Source organism: Mytilus galloprovincialis, chromosome 10 (genome assembly GCF_965363235.1).
Source record: "Mytilus galloprovincialis chromosome 10, xbMytGall1.hap1.1, whole genome shotgun sequence".
NCBI classification, from domain to species: domain Eukaryota; kingdom Metazoa; phylum Mollusca; class Bivalvia; order Mytilida; family Mytilidae; genus Mytilus; species Mytilus galloprovincialis.
The window spans coordinates 63,886,753-63,911,512 of NC_134847.1; the positions used below are offsets into that span (position 1 = coordinate 63,886,753).

Consider the following 24,760-nt stretch of genomic DNA (forward strand, 5'->3'; position numbering starts at 1 on the left):
TGGCCAAAATATTTAAAATCCAAAGCTTATATAAAGGATGAGGAGTTATAATCCAAAAGGTCCAAAAAGTATAGCCGAATCCGTGAAAGGAATCAGAGCTTTGCATTAGAGAGATACATTCCGTAATTTATAATAATTTCTATCATTTTGTAACAGCAAATTTTAATAACACAAAAAATATTCGTTTAAGTATTTCAGTCCTTTGTGACTAACAAACAACTTTCAGCACCATTCCTATACAGGACAGATCCGCCATCTTTGTATTGTTTCCTGCAACGAAAGTCGAACATGATTGTTTATAAATATACAAATAAATAGTTATCAAAGGTACCAGGATTATAAAATGTATTATGTTTAAAAAGAAACTACAACAGAACTGATTCGCCAATATCCTAGGGTACGAACTGTTGTCAAATTTTGATTTATCTATACACTTATTACTGTAGTTGTAATTTCTGTAAGCTATAAATGGAACTTGAAAAAGTAAAACAAATATTCTGAACTCCGAGGTAAATAAATATTCTGAACTCCGAGGAAAATAAATATTCTGAACTCCGAGGTAAATAAATATTCTGAACTCCGAGGTAAATAAATAAATGTGAGGTCCATAAAAACTGACAAAACTGTGAAGATTCTTTGCTATATAGATATAGGAAGATGTGGTGCGAGTACCAATGAGACAACTCTCCATCCAAATAACAATTTATAAAAGTAAACCATTATAGGTCAATGTACGGCCTTCAAAACGGAGCCTTGGCTCACACCGAACAATAAGCTATAAAGGGCCCCAAAATTACAAGTGTAAAACCATTCCAACGGGAAAACCAACGGTCTAATCTATACAAAAAACAAAAAACGAGAAACACGTATAAATATTACATAAACAAACGACAACTACTGTACATCAGACTCTTAACTTAGGACAGGTGCAAACATTTGCAGCGGGATTAAACGTTTAAATGGTACCAAACCTTCTCCCCCTTTATCTGAAACAATAGTATAACATCACAACATAGAAAAACACACGATAAAATAACAATTGGAAGGCTTAACTCAATCAGAAAACGTAAATTAATATTATTTGGTACTGTTTAACATTGATTTGACGTGTATTTTGTTGTTGTCTATACTACCGATAATGTAAAGTTAAATATTTTTTTCGTATAAAAAAACAACTGTTTTGCCACTGAAACTTATATTTTGGTGTTTAAATCTGTCCAGCGTGTGTGTCGTATCTAAAACATTAAAATAGTATGTCGATTAACGACTTCAAGCTACTTAGTTTTCTTTTGAATTGTTTTATATCAGTGATTTCGGGGTCTTTGATAGATGACTATGTTGTATGGGCTTTACTCATTGTTGAAGGCCATACGATGACTTTTAATTTCTGTGTCATTTTTTGTCTCTTGAAAGAGCTGTGAGATTGGCAATTATACCACATCATCTTCTTTATATATTTTTTTCCACGTGATATATTCAACTATTAATACTCATTCTCAGTTCCTTAACACATTTCCCATCAATTGAAAGAGATGCCATTTGTTGTAATTATAAAATATTATGAATTTTATTTGGTGTTTAGTGTTTTTCTCAGCTCTTTACAATTATGATAATGACAAATAGAAATTTGCTTTCTTTGACTGAATTTTAAACTGATCACATATTTTAGATTATGTTACATTGTGTTACATTGTAGTGTTGTGTCGTTGTTCTCCTCTTATATTTAATGCGTTTCCCTCAGTTTTAGTTTGTTACCCCGATTTTGTTTTTGTCCATGGATTTATGAGTTTGAACAGCGGTATACTACTGTTGCCTTTATTTACAAAATAGCTGTTAAAATACAGTCGAAGCCCAGTCATCAATGTAAGTAGTGTAAAGAAAAAAAAACCTCTAAGGATACTTTCAATACTATGCATCATGTTAACTATTCTAGTGAGAATTTTATGTGTTTACTGTAAAGTTATTTTGATAGGTTGAATGCTAAGGTGAAAAGATATAATTTAATGAAATCCCTTGAGATATTGCTCATTTATTTACGTATGTTTCATCTGAAACAGCTATTTTCTTTTTTAAATGCATCTTATGAACGACATTTTTATGAGCAAATGGTTTAAAGTATAGAATCATTTGAGAAATCCATTCCTTTGATTTAAGGTTTTTGTTGCTTAGACGTAAATACAGACCTTGAAATATTTTCAGCTTCTTGTATACTTTGAGGCAATGGCATATTTTTAGTCTCTGGTAGGGCGAACGATAGTAAACCAGCACAAATACCAAAAGCACCAAATATTACCAGCGGTAAGGCAACACCAAACTTTGTATCAACTAATACACCCTACAAATATATGAAATGAATTTACTGGAAATTAACTAATTATAATTGATACATGAAGAACCTGTGAAATGTCACCTAAAAGCTATCATTATTTATCTTATTTTATTTCTATGGTTATTCGTGTTCCTATTATAATTCTGACTGTTAAATCTAACCTTCATTTTAGCATGTTTCTCATGTTTATGGATTTTTCATATTTCATAAAAGCAGGAAATTAAATGAGTTTTGAAAACAAAATTGGTTTTGATTTGGTAAAATTAAAAATATATATATATTAACATCTTGTCAAAATTTCTTTCCTCGTTTCGAAAAATGGGCACCATAAAAAAAAGATTGGAAATAATCTAAAAAAATACATATTTACCAAATCACCAACATATGCAGACACCATTGACCCAGCATACCCAGATGAGCTGCAAATTCCAATCGCAAATGATCTGAGGTTAGTTGGGAAATTTTCCGCTACCATAAGATAAATATTAAAGTATGCCACCGTTATTGTGAGCTTTCCTATCATAGCTAAGGTTATCGTCAACCAGTGAAGGGCTGTAGTAGACAAATGAAAATACGATAAAAACTATGTTATTATACCTTGCATACAAAGTTTTTGTCCGACGTGGTTTAAATGCATTCAAATACAAAATAGATGCAAAGAAAGAAGTATAGACTTCCAAGTGCATTTTGGTATTACTATCTATGTTCATTTTAACTTATAAATGTTGATTGAACGAACCGTGTCATTGTTACTCCTTCTACATGGTTTGTCGTATCTACATGAAACTACATTGCTATATGCTAATACATTCGTGGATTAACATTCGAGTTCCATAATGAATAGATATAAGTCATATTTTACAAAGCCGAATTGATTATAAATTAAGCTTGTAAAATTCAGTTTAAAAATTATCAGTCTGAATAGTTATGTATTTATCATAGTTTATGTAATTGATTTGGATCAATGCAAAACCAGGTATTAATTCCAATGGGACGATAGCGAAAAAAATCGTATATATATCTATGATCATATCACCTGTTATCATTGATAACTAACAGAGAAATATATGATGAATTTAAAGAGCTAATAGTGGGAATGGAAAACGACGAAAAAGTATGTTATCTTAATGTGGAACAAGCAGTTTCAAGTATCTTACAATTGGTGATATTAGTGCGAACCAAACTAAATTTTTCTACATTTTCATCTGCTATTGCAATCTATTTCAACTTTTTTCAGTTCTGATGTTTTATTGAGTGAATACAATAGCTATTGCTCTGTGTGTAGTCTATTCACCGGTACCTTTAAATTTCTTCGCAAATAAAAGTTTAAATAGATTGAAACTGTGGAAATGTTTCATTTGTTTCGCCATATTTTTTGCATGCAGCTTGTGCATTTTAAACCGTTCGTTTAAAAAAGATAGACAGCAAATATGAAAAAAAGTCATTGACTCCAAAAAATAAAATAAAACACCAACGAATTATGTTATGATACAAAGTCTCGAAGCAAGTATATGTTGGGTCGCTATGAAGTGTACCTGATTATAAAAATAATAATCGTTTGCGTATATAGAGTTCCAAAAATTTCACCTCCACTTATTGACAGTGAAAACTATACTATTTGTTTCACATCTATTAAACAAACGGAAAAGCGAAATGAATTGTACATAATATAATGTATTTCAAATCATCGACGGAAAATGTTCACATTGGTTTAACTCCTTTACAAATACGTACGTTATCGGCATGTTAAGAAAGCTCATACATGTATATATTAAAGTTATGTAATTACGGGGCTTTTTCAGAAGTCTTTATTATACTTTGATTGCAATTAAAGCTTTTAAAAGTGTCCATAATTCTACTTACATGGGCCACCGTACAAAGAAGAAAATATTGTACACAGACAACCAATGCCGCAGATTAACATAGAAGAACTGAATATTTTCTTTCTTCCAAGTCTTTCTACCACATAAAGACATATGAATAAGGCAATTACTTCAGCTGACGTGGATATTAAATAATTAACATAGACATCACCACCTAAGTTACCAACTTTCATTGTGATCCCAAAATAAGTCATACTTATTGAAAACCTGTAAAACATATTACAATTTTATATTACAAAGCTACATTTTATCATAACACAAGAAAGTCTACAAATATCAAGTAAACATTTAATAAAAAACAAAAACAATAACAAAATGAAAAGTTTTAAACACAAAACATGCATTGTTAAACTCTATTGAGATGTCAGTGTTCACTGTTGACTTGATTATGCTTTTGCTATTCCTTAGATTTTCGTTTATTACGTAACTTATTGATGATGATGGAAGTTTTTAACGACCTTGAAAAATTGCTTTGCTTGGGCATGCCATGAAAGGAATATACCGCTTGGTATCATGGTCTCATGATTGTCTCGAGTGCATGATATCGTGTGCTCGATTTCATGTTTTTTCAAACAATATGCTTTACCTTTTAGCTACATCTCTGCTAAATGTGCGTCCTTAAGTAGTAAGAACAGACTGATCAGTTCAAAGTCATAAGTATGTGTCTGGGTATGGTAACATGTCCAGCTGCTATATTTTAGCTTGTGAAATTTCACGTTGCATATACGGCTTAGCATGTCGGTCAAATATAAAACTTGGTTCAAAGTCATGTCACATTAAGACGTTCTTGTCCTTATATGTAGACAATATTTGTCATCGGACGTTCAAAAACAATTCTTTCACCCATGCTGCTATATCACGACATTAAACAGCTAATAAATTGATTGATGTACATGCTGATTTACAAACGTGTTTATGTTATTGTTTCAAAGTACTTACCAATTAAACATAAATATAACCAATCGAACAGTTAGAACTTTTGACTTGAAAAGCTCTCCGACTGCTGTACAAAATGCAACCCTTTCTTGTGTTTCATCAACCTTAATTTTCTGAATGTCAATGTCAAAATTAGCATTATTTTCTTTTGCAATATCCTTTAGAATCATTTCAGCTCTCGATAACTTCCTCTTAGCTATCAGCCATCGTGGCGACTCTTTCTGGAATCTGAAATATAGTATTTCTGAATATAATGATTTGCATTTCGAAGAGAAAATCGTGTGAGGGGCTAAAAATTATGTGCCCTGTTGATTAGAATTTTAGACGAAACGCACTTTCGTCTTGTTAAAATTTCGAGTTAAAATAGATCTATATTGTCAATTCTGCCTATATTTAATCATAATTAAAACAAAAATTAAATGCTTTATCGAGTCTATTAATTTGACATTTCTGACAAATGAAGAACGGCAATAGTAGTACTGTTCCTTTTATCTTTGTGTTTCCATGTACGCGTAGTGATTTTGTTTCTTGAAATGTTTTGCCACATCCCTTCTTTTCAATAAATTGTCCAAAGTATTTTTATTATTTTATTGTATTTAAAATAAAACTATTAAGTTGCTATGATTTTACTTGATATATATCTACATACAGTAATGAGGTGAGAAATATTCCAACAACTATTGATGTTGACCAGCCTAGAATACGCCAATCCCTGATAAAGTAGGCAAAAATTACCAGCACGTATTCTCCAATACAGAAGGAGAAATAGTAGGCAAAGTTTGCGAACACTCTTTTAGATGGATCCACCAATTCGGTAGCTAGAACGAAAAACATCTGAACAGATGAATAGCATTTATATGCACACAACATATTTATATCTTACATATTGTGGACTGATATATTGTTCCTTTTCGAAATGAATTGTCCATCTGTTATAAAGGCACACGAAATAATGCGCATAGAATAAGAATAAGAATAAGAATAAGATTATTCATTGAATCCAATTAAAGGGCCCGTTTCCGAGCATATACAATTATATATATATATATACAAATAAGATAAACAAATTACCAGCAGTACTTATGAGATTGGTTACTACTATTTAATAATGGACGTTAGGTTGAATAATTGTAAATGAGAATCGCAAAATTTAATTTTCGCTAACTGTAATAGCAATGCGTTATTAAAAATAAAATGAATGTTTTTTGTTGAATTTTACTTCTTATTCTATTAGTCTTCAAATTCGTTGTCATATTTTTGTTAGATTAACATTTAAACATAGCCCCCCCCCCCCCCCCCCCCCCAAAAAAAAATCACATATAAAAACTGCGATATATAATGTAAACAGCATACCTAGAACATAACCTGACTGATACACGAGCATACTGAAATATCCGTTCGCAAATATCAGGAAACCAACAAGTGGAAGAGAGGAAACAAAAGACCTTATCAAATTTGGTAACATCATTCCTATGAGTGATGTTGTCAATACGGGTCGTCTACCTAATCTGAATTTAAAAAAAATATATAATTCTGTGTGATTTGGTTACCAAATTAAAAAAATCAGTTTAAACAGCGTGGTTCTTCTAGTGTTATTATATAAGAAACATATTATCTCTCACAATCAAAATCGACAATGTAATTGTGTCTTTAAATGTTGATTTTATTTGTAAAAATATTGATTTTGTTATCAGTAAATTCAAACCAAATAAAAAAAAAGTATGGTTATATACATATGAATATTCACGATACCTGTAATTTGGCATTGTACAAGGTCTTTTGTCTCGAACTGCTAATGACGTCTTTGCACTAAATTCGTTAAATGTTGGATGTGTTCTGTTTGATATTTTAGTCTTAGATACATAATGTTTTATTATGTGTTATTGGCTTTCAATTAACTATCAGTGACTGAGAGTATTCTCAGATGTGTACTTTGTATATCTTTTTTTATTGCAGGATGTAAAAATACCCTGCCAAGGCCGGTCTATGCTTTTCTAACTTTTGTTTCTACTTTCGATCGATTTGATGAGTTAAACACTTTTCAGGTGTGTTTTTTTATAGTTTGTTCTTATGTTTTCCGTTACACCTCTGACCAAGGTTAGGGAAGGGTTTGCGGTTTAAAACATGTTTTCCGCCACATTCTGTATGTGTATGTACTATACACCTTATCGCTATTCCCGGCTGACCCGTCCGCTTGAACTTTTGACGTCAACAACAATCACTTTTCCATTGTGGCGTCAGACATTTTGTTTTATGACGTCAAAATTTTACGGGAACCTGTGTGATTTCCAGCAATGGCGGACAAATAGCGATAAGGTGTATTTAGTAAGGACCTGTTATTCAGAGGTGTTCGTTTGTTACTGTATATCATATTTTGGTTTCGTTCATTGTTTTGTAGATGAAAAAGGCTGTTAGTTTTTTCGTTTTAATGGTTTTTATTTGTCATTTAGATGCATTTTATAGCTACCTATGGAATATGTTTTAGTTCATTGTTGAAGGACATAGGGTGGCCTATAGTTTTTAACTTCTATTTCATTTAGTCTCTGGTGAATTGTTGTCTCATTTGCAATTATAACACATTAACTTATTTTCATAATATATGCGACAGTTAATGCCTTTTTTATTTTAAGCCATGGCGTTGTCAGTTTATTTTCTATCTATGAGTTTGACTCTCTCTCTGGTATCTTTTGTCCCTCTTTTAGTGTAGCTAAAATATAATAACACTCTAAAGACAATACAGAAATTAGCATTGTGATTCCAAATCTTCAAATATGATAATGGCGTACATTTCAAATAAGATAAGAAAAAAAATCGGATTTCAGTAGTATTATTTGACATCTCAAAAATCCTCTTAATGATGAGCGTATGATTAGTCTAGTGGAGAGCTGTTTCATTGGAAATCATACCGGCCACATCTTCTCATTTATAACGAGTTTTAATTTCAAGGGCGCATCGACCTGTAAAGTCAAGTACCCATTTTTTATACTAAATTTCACGATTTTGAATATGACACTCTTGTATTTACATCTACATTTTACAAGTCGACCTTTATAACTATATTCTCATGTGCGCGGCTGATAAAGAAAACATGATGCGTCAGTGTCATCAGTAAGCCCTACGACGCATATAACTATAGGTGCAAACCTTCATAATATTTGCAGCGCTTAAGTTCGTAAGGTTTTGTGTTGTTAATGATTGTTTATTGTTTAAAAGACCTTTGCTTTCTTTTTGTTTGTGTTTTCTTTTGTAGCCATGTTGTTTGTTATTCTTTTCAATTATGTGTACTCTATACGACTGCAGATCGCGTGTGTGCATACGTACGTGTCAGAATACATTCCATATGTGAAGGCACCACAAAAAATTCCAATATAATGACAAAGCATCGTGTGACTTCTTACAAATTTGTTGTCGCATACCATATCAAACTGAAAAATGGTAATGCCTGAATAATTTTTAATGCAAGCTCTAACAGTAACTAACAATTTGAATGTAAAATACTAATGTAGAAATATTTTTTTTTGTGTTGTGAGCATACTGCTTGGTTAACAATCTTTATGTTATTGTTTTTATTGACTGTATTTTTAACGTACATATTCGTTTGCTATTTGGCCTGTTGCGTTTCATCCCACTTCTTTTTAATGCACCAGTCCTAACTCAGGAGCATGTTGTTCACTGATTGACGTTGGTGTGGTTCATATATAAGTGTTTTTGCTTCATTTCTTTTTATAAAGATCAGACAGTTGTTTTTAAATTGCTTTACACAAGTCAGATTGGGGCCTTAATAGCACTCTGTTCGATGTAAGCCAATATTCCGATGTAAGCCAATATTCCTTGTCGAAGGCCATACTTTGACTTATAATTGTTTTAGATTTATACATTGCGATTAGAATGAGGAGATGCCACATTGGGACTTACGTCGCATCGTATTATTTATATAGTTTCTTAATTTTATTTTTGAGTTTAGGGTGACGAATTTATAGAGAATCAATGTTCTTTTTTCCTTACCCAATTTATTGCATTACTAGTATATTTCGTATTTATGTCTTCACTCTTGTAGTTATATATTAAGATTTTCTTCAATAAAATATGTTAACATTAACAATCAACACGTTCGAAAGCTTATTTTGAGAAAAAACGAAATTGCGAAAAGTAACATCTTATGAACTATTTTATAGAGGTACCCCCCCCCCCCCCCCAAAAAAAAAAACAAACAAAACAAACCAAAAAAAAAAACACACATCCACACATATTAGACACGGAAAAAAGATAACATAGAATTATGGCAACAAAGCGAATTAAAATTTTGATGGTACCAATAATACGTTTTACAGTAATATAAATGAAATGATTACAAAATGTCAAATATTTTTTAAAGACTGTAAAGACCAAATCAGTTTTTTTTTCTTTTTTTCAAAATAGTGCGTTCGTATGCCAGCTCAGAGTGTATTTACTGTTTGTTTGAAACTATACCCAGCATATGATTTATACTTTGTACTTCCTTGTATTTCATCAGTGTAATCCTCGTTTTTTAGGACGTGAGGATCATGCATTCCAAATTATTTGATATGTGTACATTAAGGATCATTAAGATTGCAGTTTTTTGTTTTCTAGCATACCAAAAACTTAATTGTATGCAATACTTACTGTTGAAATAAGTGTAGATTTGTACTGACTTTGATCGTACACCCACTCATTACAGGTTGTTGTACTTTCATTTCGATATATAAAACATTCAGAAATGTTTGCAGCCATATTTAGAGTACTGTTAAATGGATCCCCCATGGTGTTTGGCATTTTGCAACTGCAATATATATTGAAAAATTAATTCATGTTTATAGGAAAGCTTTTCAAATTATTCCATATTCAATCCATACTCATCATATACAATTTAATTCTTCGTTTAGCCTGAAGTTTGTGGTTACAGCAGACATATTTTTAAAATGCTATCGTTTTAAATATTAACTTAATATTGAGACAATAAAAACAAGCTATTTCAATTTTGCTGTCTTGTTTTTTTTTTTTTGGTTTTTTTTTTCGACATTTAATTTTTTTATTGCCCTTGGTATTTTCTTTTTCTTTTTTTCTTCTTTAAGTCAGAGAAATAACAATTGCATCGTTTCTCAGCTGCTGAACAAGATGTAAATCTGTACAATTTCCCTAACTGTTTGTGGCTTTTTACGGTTTTTTTGTAACGTTTTATCTAACCGGGTTTTTTTTTAAGGATGGTTTCATGACCTCATATTCAGACGTCCTAATCATAAGAGTGCTTCGATAAACAGGCCCCTGATATATACAGATCGTGAATGTCGATTTATTAAATAAATAATAATAAAAAATAAACCTTGTCTTTATTTTAATTTCCAAAATGAGAAATTCGATTTATTATATTTTATCCTGTTGGAGAAATCTTACTTTGTAGTTTTCAACGGAAAATTATTTCTAAATTAATTTTTGTATTAAAAACTTTTTGTATTTTATATTTACTTTCTCATTTATTCAAAACACGTGAGGTAGTATTCAGATATTGTATTTTATGATAGATGTTTAACGTTTTAGAATCAAAAGCTTTAATTTATATATTATACCTATAATTTTCATTTTCTTATATCTTAAATATTCAGAAATAATGAATTCACAAACTAGATGGAATAATTTCTATACGTTCGTCTTAGTCGGGAAAAATAACGGTATAAAGAAGACCGTCCATGCTTTTGTATGTCCGTCTGTCAACACTAGCGAATTAGTTCGTTACGGCAAACTTCTGAAATGAACGCAAAAAACCCACACATCTAGTCTGATAGATCCAAATACACTGTAAGTTAGCTAGTGCCATCTTTCATTTCTTTTTTTATTTTCAATAATTTCGCTAATGAGGGGCAGAGGACAAGAACAGACTTTCCTAAAAAACAAAAAGCGGCGTGAAAGGTTATTTCAAACTATTTTCCATTCCGACGGATGGTGTTTCTAAAGGTTAGTATTGTGCGGCAACAACATCATAAGATCTGATACTGATACATGCATTTGATCTCTTGTATTACCGGATAATAAAGTAGGTGAATATAGTTGTTATTCTTGGAAATTTATATGTGGGTTTCAAACGTCCAATTATGCTTTTAGGTTTGATATAAAGGATTTTTTTGAGAGTTTAGATAACAAGCAAATATTATGTTAATATTCGGGAAAACACGAAACTGAGGTTGCTTTAGTGACAAAACTAAGTCGGTGACCCCCAATTTTTTTCATCATATTTTGTGCCTCCAATTATGAAATACCTTCACACAAAATTTTAAGGAAAAATCACTGGTAGAAATGAATAAGCTGCTTGGTCTTTAACAAGCATTACATACACCGGATAACCGGCTATCACTCCAATAATTACGTTGGAAATTAATAGCATTTCCTTTTTATTCTTTAGTGTATTGTAATTATCAGTAATTATTTTTCTGTATTTTATCTCGTATTGTAATTATCAGTAATCATTTTTCTGTGTTTTATCGGGTAGTGTTGTCTGTCATTCCGATTGCAATTTAAAAAAAAACTTACCTGTGCTTATGATCTCCAAGAATAAATGTCAGCATGTATGACGTCATGGGATCCAAAAATGGAGGAATTATTAACAAAGCCAGCATACGTTTCTGAAAACGGCCAAACCCTCCGATCTTCATTAGTAGCTTGTCGTAATTCATGTTGGTCCTGACAAAAAAGTCATATTTCATTAAATGGACAAAAAATCGGCAAACTATTCAATTTGCAATAAGAAAAATTGCCATAGATTCCATAGGCGGCCTTTTATGTTTTTTCATTAAATTTGAATAAGAAGGCACCAAAGAAGAGTGTTGCCAATGGAATTTGAGCTGTGAAAAGTTCCATTCGATCTGACGGTAAAGAGTTAAAAGTTTTACTTTAGTATGGTAAATAGTAGAGGATTTTCTTTCTAATAACTCAATGTCCTGTCCCTTTACAAGAACAAGAAAGACATGGTTGGGACGTTTTTTATCCGTTGCCTTCAACACGGAGCCTTGGCTCACACCGAACAACAAGCTATAAAGGGCCCCAAAATTATTAGTGTAAAACCATTCAAACGGGAAAACCAACGGTCTAATCTATATAAAAAACAAGAAACGAGAAACACGTATAAATTACATAAACAAAAGACAACTACTGTACATCAGATTCTTAGGACAGGTGCAAACATGTGCAGCGGAATTAAACGTGTTAATGGTACTAAACCTTCTCCCTTTTTCAGAAACAATAGCATAACATAACAACATAGAAAAACACACGATAAAATATCAATTGGAAGGCTTAACTCAATCAAAAAACGTAATTTAACACACTATGAATGAATAAATTTGATCTGCGATACCTGAATCAAATCCGTTTCAACGGTTCCGAAGAACAATGGGACATCTATCTGAATATACTTTTAATCTGGACATTAAAAGTTTATTATGTGTACTGATATTTCTTCCATCGTCTGAATACTAGATACAAATCGTCGTTTATCAGATTATATAGAGTTATAACCAATAAATACGGCTCCTGTTGAAAATACAAAATTCATACCTGCCAAAATTTTCTGCGCAACGAATTGGAGAGGTGATGCCAAGTAGGCAATTTTAGGTTAGAACAAACCAATACCATTATAACCAATGGTAACGTGTGAATTACAGATGTGTGGAGGCTTCGAAGCGATGAATTATTTTAAGGTTAGTAAAAGCAGGATTTTTTTTTTTGCACGGAATGTTCCGATAAAAAATATATTCTCAGCAAGCAGAAGTAGACGAACCCAGTGTTCTGTTTTCTTAAACATCCATCGTTGAAATGTATTTTGTACATTTAAAGTAAATCTGAAATTCGGTTTTGGAGAACTGCAGCAGACAAGTTTAATTTGAATGCCGTGGTGGAAGATTTTTTTTTCATCATTATCAATAGTAATACACCTTTCTTTAACATGTATCTGATACTTATTTTGCACGTACATGATCCTTCTTTTACATGTATCTGATCCTTCTTTTACATGTATCTAATCCTACTTATTCTTCTTTTACTTGTATCTAATCCGTCTTTTATATGTATCTAATACTTTCCCTATTTTCGATATTTAGAGTGACTCTATTACTACAGAAACTGCTTATACTTTATGAACACTTGCTCTTTGTTTTTGTAAGTGCGGTTTTTCTATATGTTTTGTTTAGTTTAGTTGGGGGTTTGGGGCTGTTGTCTTCTGTTTGTTTCTAATTCATGCTTACTACAAAATAGACCATTCAGCCTCTGCATTGGAGCTGTTATATATTTCCAATACTGACTGGAATGAAATAATTTTTTCAGTACTTTTTGTGATTTTTCTAGGTTAAATGGGATGAAGAACAAAATGTTCGAATGAACAAGATACAACAAGAGGCTCAACTGCATAACTTTTCAGCAAAAAAGGAAACACAACAGTTGCAACATATGGCTTATTTGTAAATTTGATGTTTAAGTAAAAGAAGACATGAATGGACATTAATCTGCTTATTTCTAATTAATGTAATATTTATTTAGCGGTTTTCTATTTTTTTTTTTTCATTCGAACAATATCCGGTTCCTTGTAGATTCATTCTTTATAAATGCAATCCAATACTGTTAATGAATGTCCACAACCATCCCCCTCACCCTCCCCTGTGTGATGCAAAATATGCAATCCCATGCGAAACATTACATTTAGACTAAATATTAACATTTAAACCAAGAAATTTTTAATTCGAATTTAGCTGTAGTTCTATGATATTGAGTCGATTCTATATACGAAATACCGAAATAGGTTTCCGAAAAGAATTTTTTGTCTTGAGCCTCAAAATTTGCGACAAAAAAACTCAGGAGCCTTTAGAAAACTGTGCAATGGTTACGTCTGCTTCTTCTATCTGGAAATAAATTATGGATCATTCCGTTCAGTACAAAATATTATTTGGTGTTTACTTTCTAAAAAAATTGTTTTTATACTTTTTCTTACCTTTGTCGTTTTTCTAAGCTTCGAAGTCGCCAACCATGTCAAACATAGTTAATATGCCAAATGATGCGTTCAACACAGTGATATATGTGCGGATATATTTGCATGATACAAAAAACAATTTAGAGACTGGGTATACACGGTAAGAGCGACAGCAACCCCACAGTACTATAAACAAAAAAAGGTACATACAGGTCACTTTCTTGTGTCACGATGGAAAAAAATACCTTGAATGTCCTGTTCTGTTTATGGCTTATATGAAAGTAATTAGACAATGTCAAAGCATGTTTTTGTTTACACGGCTTAATCAATTAACCATAATAATCTCTATATGCGGAAATCTTGGTAATCAAGGTCAAATGTTTACAGAAATTCGATTAAAAATTGGTGTAAATATTAAAGTTGGACTTCCTGATTGATACAAGTAAAGAAGGGTTTAAAACAAAACATGATGTAACATCAGAATATTTCCATTCTTTATGCAAAGTACATGAAGGCGGATTTTCATTTCATTAGTAAGAAGCTCACTAGTTATCTATTTTCCCTGTTTACAAATAAAAACATTTACATTTATATGATAATTGATTTGAATTTTACAGTGCATATTTCAAAATTATGTATATGTTGACGTACTTCTTCATTCTAATGGTTTTTTAGTGTTTTTTTCTTCTTATTTTAATTTATTATAAGAGTACTGATAATTGAGAATGTAAATGGGGAATGTGTCAAAGTGACAATAAACTGAAAAAGAGCAGAAAACAGCTGAATGCCACCAATCGGTCTTCAACACAGCGAAAAAATCCAGAAGCTTCAGCTTCAGGTCAATAACTCCTTTAGGGGTCAACTGATGATTTTCGTCATGTTGACTTATTTGTAGATCTTACTTTGTTTAACATTGTTGCTGCTTACAGTTTATCTCTATCTATAATAATATTCAAGATTATAACCAAAAATGACAAAATTTCCTTAAAATAACCAATTTAGGGGCAGCAACCCAACAACCGGTTGTCCGATTATTCTGAAAATTTCAGGGCATATAGATTCTAACCTGATAAACAATTTTAATCCATGTCAGATTTGCTCTCAATGCTTTGGTTTCAGAGTTATAAGCCAAAATCTACATTTTACCGCATATGTTCTATTTTTAGCTATAGTGGCCATCTTGGTTGGTTGGCCGGGTCACCGGACACATTTTTAAACTAGATACCCCAATGATGATTGTGGTTAAGATTGGCTTAAATTTGGCCCAGTAGTTTCAGAGGAGAAGATTTTTGTAAAAGTTCAACGACGGACGACGACGACGGACGACGAACGACGACGACGGACGACGGGCGCCAAGTGATGAGAAAAGCACACTTGGCCCTTTGTTTAGGGGCCAGCTGAGGACCACCTCCAGGTGCGGGATTTTCCCGCTGCGTTGTCTGCTCTTTTGTCGGGTTGTTGTCTCTTTGACATATTCCCCATTTCCATTCTCAATTGTATTTTTATTGTAAGACTACAATGGGGTGACAAGGTATAATTTGCAGTTGTCACTACACATAGGCAGACTTATACATATATATTAATTTACAGTGATTGTATGCTTCTGAAAATAGATTAGCATCCTGAATTATACTGAAGAGATGAGTAGATGATCATTTCTGTACACTAAAAAGAATACTTCGTGTATTGTATCAGATATCCTTGTTTAATTCCTACGAGAAGGTAACACCTCCCGAAACGAAAGCTTATTTTTATAAGCTATAGTCAGAGGAGGGGATAAGGTGTCTGCGCAATGCTAGGCGGTTTTGTCGTAGAAGTTAGAAATACAAAGTACAGGTTCCAGCCCCGCTCGGGGAGGAAGTTACGAATCAGATCTACTCTAAAATCGTTAGGTTGATTTTCTAGGCACTTTATACATATTCTAACGCCTTGTATTTCTTAACCATAAGAAATCCGATGGACAAGGTATAATTTGAAGTTGTCACTACACATAGTCAGATTAATATATGCATCTGAGTCAGTGACAACTCTACAACAAAGCAAATTTACAGATCTACCATTGTTGGGTTGATGTTTAGATGAGTTGTATATATATTTTGTAAATTTGCTTTCGCAAATTTTTTGTTCTTCCCTCGCCGGGATTCGAACCCATGCTACTGAGATATCGTGACACCAAATCGACTGCACTGTAGACGTCCCGCTAGACCACACGACCACCTGGGCTTCACAATAATAAAGCTTTCGGTGGCCGTGTGTTACCTTTCCTTGTCAGTTTTAATATAGCGTTGTACTACAGTATATGATATATAAGGCATGGAGATGTTATTGTTACAGATCAGCTCAATTATCTATAGTAAAGGATCCTACAAATTAATGCAAGATACAGTCACAGAAAATAATTATATTTATAAGTACGTCTGAGTCAGTGACAACACTACAACAGATTTATCCATCGGATCACCAGCAATGATGGTGATACATGGCTGTGTTCATTATGTATATACAACTCGTCTAAACATCAACCCAACAATGTTAGATCTGTAAATTTGCTTTCGCAAATTTGTTTTGTTCTTCCCTCGCCGGGATTCGAACCCATATATATATAGTGTCTAAAAATAGCAACAATCAACATTCAATCTATCTAGGTGTGGATCAGTTTGTAAATAAACTGATGCAGTTACTAAATTAAATTATATAAGTGTCTAAGAATGTAACTTTAACACACTATATTTTATATATTATTCACGCAATATTCCGCTAAACAAATTAGCTTCTTCGGGCGTGTGCATCTATCTAGGTGAAATCGGATGCATGACAACAAATATCTTTGTATCTTGAGCTACACAAAATTTGTGTAAAAGTTTAACACATTTATTGATGGTCTATATAAAACATATTTTTGCCGTTTATTGTACATAACAATTTTTAAATCTAAACAAATAGTTGTTTTAGTTAAATAGAATAAAATTCAGGATTTATTCCTTTGGTTTTGGGTAGAACTGTTTTTCATCCCTCTCATTAAGTCCATCAGGTTCAAGAGTATGTAGCTGATGTATCCAGAACCTTTCTCTCTGTTTTCTCCTTTCGGAGTCCCAATTTTGGTTTACCTCAATTATTTGAAAGGTGATATTATCAAAAAGTTCTTAAGAGGGGTCTTGTAATTGGACAGTTTCTTCCTTTTGTATAAAACGACCGGTGGTTGTTAAGTCTGATGTTGAATTTAGTTCATATTTTAAATAGTATACCAGCTTAAATCGGTCAGGACTGTTTATTGGCACTGTATTTCAACGCATTTGTTTAACATCTCAACTGTCACCACCTTTGGGAATTTAGAGTTGTGCCAGTTCACAAGGTAAATAACTATTTTCATTTTGGCATATCTTTGTAGTCTTTGTGCCGTGTTTGGAAATTGTACCAGCGTTCGCTTAAATTGTATAAATTTCAAGATTTTGATAGAGTCTTAATTTGAATTGACATGATTCATTTGACATCGTGCTATTACCGAGGAATGATATCTGTTATCCGAAATATCTAATTTATTGTTCGTTTTACTGTGTTTTTTGGTGATGTTGTACCCTTTTAGACTTGTTATATATATATATAAGTACGTCTGAGCCAGTGACAACTCTACAACAGATTTATCCATCAGATCACCAGCAGTGATGGTGATACATGGCTGTGTACATTATGTATATACAACTCGTCTAAAAATTTACAGATCTAACATTGATGTTTAGACGAGTTGTATATATATATATATATATAGGCGTAAAAAATAATTTTTACATGCGCATATATATTTTCATTAAATAAAATAATAAAATAAGTAAAAAGTTAACAGTTCCATTCTATCGATTTCATCCTTCCATTGGGACTCTTCAGGATAACTGATGTAGTGTCGCTATAGGCGACGTCGTTAAGGAGGTTTATGACGTTCCGCCATTGTTCGTTATTAAAAGTTCTCTGGATTTAATTTCGATCGGAACGTTGCTATGAAATAACGTTCCATCTCTTTTCTATATGCTTCATCCAGTCTACATTTAAAAAAAGGCATTATTTGAAAATGCTTTTTACCACAAGTGTCAAGATGGGCACTAATTGGCGAATTTCTGTATTGTGGGTGTTTTATTTGTTCTTTGTGAACTCGCACCCGTTCACAGAGACTATTCCCGGTCTGTCCAATATAATTTTCGTGACAACCAGAACATGTGACACCGTAAATAAGATTTGTTGTCTTACAAGTCATATTGGCGTTCACATGAAATTTTTTGCCATCTTTAAATGATTTCATTTTACCCGTTTCTAAATATTTTGAATCAGGGTTTTAACCTGCAACTTTTAAAACATGGAAAAGAAGCCCTACCGTCATATCTTGTCAAGATGTTATGAATCTTCACGTAGATGTAAACATAATCAATTTAAAATAAACTTATAAAAAGCTAGAATATAATATATTGATCGTTACTTTTTCTCTTTCCTACAATCAGGAACATAGTTTTTAGTTGAAAACCCAATGTTGAATTACCCCCAACCCATCCCACCCCCTTTTTCAATTGAAACACGTTATTAATAGACTTCCCTTCTGAAACATATTTTTTCCTTTGACAAATTGGTTATAATAGAGAATGAGCTTTGAAGGGGTAGCGAAGTTCATTGGCAGTGCTTTTTAATCAACGATCAGGAGAAAGTTCATTACTAATTAACAGTTAATTAAGCCGAAGAAATGACCCACTGTGCGTCAATTTCGGTAGATTTATTTTTAGAGCTAAAAATATTGTTGAACTTTACACGCAATTATCTCTGTAATTAGTGGACCAAATTGCATCGATTTTTTTTTTTTGCATTTTTGTTCTATTATTTCAACCTTTTAGATAAGAATTACTTGTTATGTACATGTTTTAGTACCTCTTTAATGTTTTGACGTTAACCGGTACAAATTGGAGCTTGACGATAGAGAAAAACGTTTTGAAATAATATCGATGTTACCATTTAAAAAAAGATACACTAAAAGATAGTACCAATTCGCCCGTTAGGTCCTTATATGCCCAAATAAGATAATCACAGGGAACAATGTTACATCTTCTTCTACTAAAATAGAAACATCAGAGAAAATGGTTTATCAGCTGGGTCATCACATTAATTTAATCATCAACATATAAGTCGATTAACCAACCTCTAAATGATGAGATTTTGAACTTGTAAGTTCGGGCTTAATTCATGTAAAATTCTGGGGCCAAGTTTTCGAAAGTATGTTATAAGATGTCATAAAATTTGTCCTAAGATATATCTTATGACATATCTTAGGATACTTTCGAAAACCAGGCCCCTGGACTAATGACGCAATTTGATCACACGAAAGTACATAATTTAACTTTGCCGTAAAGAGTGCAGTAGGTAAAGGAGGATGGAAAAGGTTTGATATAGCCATATTTAATATTTTTTTGTTAATTTCAATTGTCTTATTGACAAAGTAAAACGGAAAATATTAAGACAGTATTTTCTTTTATTTCTATTATTATATGCTGATCAACACAGTTTTTTAATATACATGTAATAAATAACGCGTTGGTGATATTTTTTTAATATCAGCTTATAATTTATTCTTAATGAAACTACTTTATTTCTAAAGAAATATGAAAAAAAAGTTTGACTTGCATTAAATCTAAAATTGGGTTCAGACATCCGTGTACTTAAGTGTTTAAAGAATATTCAAACGAAATTCTTGAGAGTCTATACTTTGAAATCGTTCGATTTAATTTCAAATGTATATACATGTATATGTATAAAGCAACTATAATCAAATCTAGACAAATCAAACAATAATCTTATTAAACGTAAAAGCCACTGGTCTGAAAATTATTTCAAACTTGTCGAAGTTGTCTTAAAAAGTGGTCTGTTTTCGTTTAAGACCTCCGTCTATTTTTCTATTTCAACGTCTGGTTTTTAATTATGTGTCTGTTTTCGGTCTTGACGTCTGCTTTCATTTAAACGTCTGTTTTTTTAAAACAAAATTCATTTTTTATAAGAAACTAAAATATGTCTTTTGATTGAGTTAAGCCATTTCAATTAATATTTTATAGTGTGTCTTTCTATGTTGTGATGTTACACTATTGTTTCAGGGTAGGGTGAAAGTTGGCGCCTTATTAAAACGTTTAAACCCGCTGTCTTTTTTTTTGCACCTGTCCTAACTCAGGAACCTGAAATTCAGTGGTTGTCGTTTGTTGATATGGTTCATAAGTGTTTCTCGTTTCTCGTTATTTTTATAGATTAGACCTTTGGTTTTCCTGTTTGAATGGTTTTACAGGAGTCATTTTTGGGACACTTTATAGCTTGCTGTTCGGTGTGAGCTAAGGCTCCGTGTTGAAGGCCGTACTTTGAGCTTAATGGTTTATTTTTACAAGTTGTGACTTGGATGGAGAGTTGTCTCATTGGCACTCATACCACATCTTCTTATATCTATATACATCCGAATTGGATGTTTGTGAATGGGATTATAATGCTTTATTATTTCTAAACAATTCACATAGTATTTGATGCAAATTTTGTGTTGGCTAAAAATGTTTATATAAAGCATCATATGTCAGAAGTTAGAAGATCTGAATGCATAATACATTGCATACAGATCTTATGTACGAAGATATTTTCTGATATTGACCTAATACTACATATTTCTTCTTTCGTATATATTTTGACGTAGATTAGATGATGAACATTGTACAGTCGAAAACATCTCAATAGAGACCGTACTATAAATATAATTTACCCTACATAACTTTCAACTTTCCCGTGTACTAACATAAAAGATGTACATCTTGCATCCTCGAAGTAGGTTTTGATTCGGTATTGGCACGACTTCAATGCTACATTAATTGTCTGTAAATTCCAATTAATAAATTACGTAAGTGCACTCAAACTAAGTTGGAACGTCCTCAAGCAAATTAGATGTAGGTATGACATAATAGTTTTCTGTTTATGACCTTTATACACGCTCTAACAATGTATATATTTTTTGCTAACAATGTTTTAATTTTGACCTTACTTGACAGAGGTTATTCCAAAAACATAATTAAAAACGGTTTGTTTTGTTTTAAAAAGACACATTCAATGTCATTGATTTGTAAAGGGAATAACACGAGAGTTGAATGTTAAGTTTGTCACCCGTCATTATATTTGATAGACACTGGTTACAATGCTTTAAGATCAGATCATTGGGTTGAGATAATAGGAACACTTGCAAGTATTCATAGAACTGTAATATAACACTATAAGGAAAGAACATTTATCTGTCATATTTTTTTTCTTCTTCTGCTATTTGCGATTTACTACATTTTGTTGTTTACTTTAGGTTCTATTTAAAATGCATCCTCAACAATAGAAAACAGTAAATAATAAATGAGAATTAAGTAAAATGAACACGAAAACAAGAAAACGCGTCCCCGATACCTTTTGTTTTGGGACAACATGCGCTGTGCCTAACTGTTGTGTACACATTGCCATTTTTGTAATAACATTACTTATATATTACTTTTTGTAGTGTAAATATATTTGTTTGGAAATCAAGGATAAGGTTCGTTTCGATACTATTGAGGTTGATTCTGTTGACGATTTAATATCTTTATCTTTGTATGTAACAAAATTATCTTTCGAACGAACTTGAGATATAAAATAAAAATGGACAATCGAGGCAATTTCTATTTTTTTTTTTTATTTTATTTTCGTTTTTCTGATAGAGCGAGGATATCTTTTTTTATTTTTTATGCGTTCCATAAGCCAAAACAGTTGTTATACGATTTAGTGTAGTAAAATGTTCTTTCAGAATCAATTGACACTATTACCGTTCCAGTGCAAGTTTATTTAATTCTTTTAATTACAATTTTTCCCTCTCACTGCGTTTGTTGAAGTTCTAACAAAATGTATCGTGGTTAAGGTCACTGCATACGCAACAGGTTTAAGCGAATATCAATATATCTTAAGATGTTGATCACATAAAGGATTTTGTTTTATGAAATGACCACACTTGTTTAAAAATTAACTATTTTGTGGACAACCATCAGAACATATATCTAATATACACTTAAAGACATTCACAACCATTCTTCCGTCACTTTAATTTTACATCTTTTTTTTTTTTGTTTTTTTTTTGTTTAAACAAAATATTTATGCTTTATTGACGGCTTTTACACATTTTTAAAATCCGTGTCCTTGTAAATTTATCTTACCTTAAACCATATGTATTTCAAGGTTTGAGTTTACAAACCCTCGTCGTCTTCATAACCATGAGTGACGACTGTCTAAATCAGCCGAAAAGAAAAATGATTTGAATTGTTTTTCAATCCAATAGAACTATTCAATTAAACATTTAGTTTCCCTTGTTTACTTCTGAATTTTTACGTTGGAAACATTTCTTTTTTTCCTTCAAAATTATTGTTTTTCTTACGGTATATGCACATTTTCTTGGTTAAGAGATTATTTGAAGTCATCAGCTACAATGCTAAAATAACATCATTCATTATAAAACTATATAACCCATTATTGGTCTCCTATATAAGCTATATATATATATATAGATTCTACCACTGCATCGAGTGTAATACGATATTTATCCACTCGGGACAGTTAAATTTTCAAATTTAAAACGCGAGGCTTGCCTGAGCGTTTTAAATATCCAAAATTTAACTGTCGAGAGTGGATAAACATCGTATTAAACGAGATTTGGTGGTGGAATCTGTTTCTCTAATGATTTTCTAACATTATGCAGGCAAACTTATTCCTTCTTTTTGAATGATCTGCAAAAAGATGTGTTCTTTCTATGTGACGTCATCAGGCATGGTCGCCTTTTTTTCATGCCGTCACAATAGGAAATTCAGAGAAAAGCAAGAAAAATCGACGTCATAATCGGATTTTAACCAATGAAGTACTGAGATCAAACGAACCAAAATCTGATTATTTTTTTTTATACAATGGGTGCAGAAAGGGATAAATTGACGAAGAATTAGAGAAATATGAATACTCTGACCTATTAAGAACTGTAAAAAAATTAATAACCTTGCCGAAAACAGAATGAAAATAATATTTTACCAAACAAAATGCAGGATATAAATGTGTACAAATGTAAAAATAACTAGCGATACTCGAAAAGGGTGAAACTAAATGTTCCGTCAGAAAAAAATCCTCATGCCCTATCCCCCATACCCCCAGAATATCAAGTATTAACTGATCAACCCAAGATATCAAACTAAAGAAATTGCCTCAATCATAGCAAACGGTTCATGCAACCTTTTACGATGGTGGACGGTATCGATCGTGATCGACAATATGAATCTTGTTACGTGATGGCAATAGCTAAAAATTTCAAACTGACGTTTTGTTGGAGGTTTTAGCTCTAGATTCATAACCGTTAATTACAGGTCTCTTTTAAATGTCCATGTGTTTTTCTTATGGTGGCCTGGATTACGAAAATTCTGAACATATTCATATCTATAATATCAAATGTATGGATACAGTATTACCACAAGTAAACAGATTAAAGAATTATTTTTTGCGAAAAAAAAGTCCAACATTGATTTTTACATCCACCTTATTTGGTCTCTAGTGGATAGTTAGCAAGCGTACCGCATCTCCTTTTTAATATGATAATAAGGCTAAATCGGATGCGTCTAAATAAATGAAGCATTATGAATTTATATACTATATTTGAATTATGCTTATAATGCATTATTTCCCGTTTATCGCCAACATATGCAAGAAACAGGCTAGCATTGCAGTGTATATACTTGGCTTTATTGAGTAATTATACAATATACAAAACAGAAGATGTGGTATGACTGCCGATGAGACAACTCTCCACCAGATACAAACGATGTAGAGTAAGCAATTATAGGCAACAATGAGAAAAACCCATACCGCTGTATTAGCAGGGGATTAGCTGTTAAATTCATGTTCATCGATTCGACTCAAAATCTGATACTTTGTTTATAACATACTTAAACGTCTATTCAAATTCCATTACGTCCTAAATCAAAAATTAACAATGCATTGAGTCGTTACATTGTATCAACACTTCGTGAGTATTTTAGAATATAAGTCATCTAATAAACCGTCGATATGGTCTCTGAAGAATTCTGTAGGCCATATGATCTGATGCAAAACATAGATATTAATAAACATGAAGCATGTGCAATCGTATAATGAGCAATTTTCTAGGTCTGTTTGATTCCATGTCATACATTAAAACTGACTGCTAATAGCGAAATACTATTTCACGATTCCGCCTTTATACATGTTTGAAACAAAACTATTAAAGTATGATTTTTTTGTCAACTTCGTAGCTAATGCCCCTTTGCCCATCAGCAAATAAAATACATTTAGAAGTAATTAGTAACAAAATATTCCACTAATGTAAGAAATTTTTATTATTGAGTTGTTAAAACTTAGTATAGTTTGATAAATTCTTACTCTTCAAAACAAACAGGTTCGTGAGATCTGTTCAACAAAATAATGTTCTTACCTTTTAGACTATATTATCAAATTGTCTTTCAAAATGAATTACTGTCCGATAACTTTATTTACAGTTTCTATCTAGAGATATTCTTATTCTATGACACTGACATTACAACTGTAACGCTGGATATTTAAGCTATA

At 31.9% G+C, this 24,760-nt stretch overlaps 1 long non-coding RNA gene across 2 annotated transcripts; it reads right to left on the reverse strand.

Moving 5' to 3' along the window:
- Window positions 1-24,760, reverse strand: LOC143048103 (uncharacterized). Of its 2 annotated transcripts, none has more exons than XR_012969740.1 (11): window positions 24,627-24,760; window positions 11,692-11,841; window positions 9,793-9,949; window positions 8,470-8,573; window positions 6,502-6,656; window positions 5,798-5,966; window positions 5,152-5,376; window positions 4,193-4,419; window positions 2,700-2,881; window positions 2,184-2,335; window positions 1-270 (listed from the first exon to the last, which is right to left on the reverse strand). It is a non-coding gene; the product is annotated as an uncharacterized LOC143048103 (long non-coding RNA). The 2 variants fall into 2 exon arrangements; XR_012969741.1 differs by lacking the exon at window positions 24,627-24,760 and adding an exon at window positions 14,141-14,231.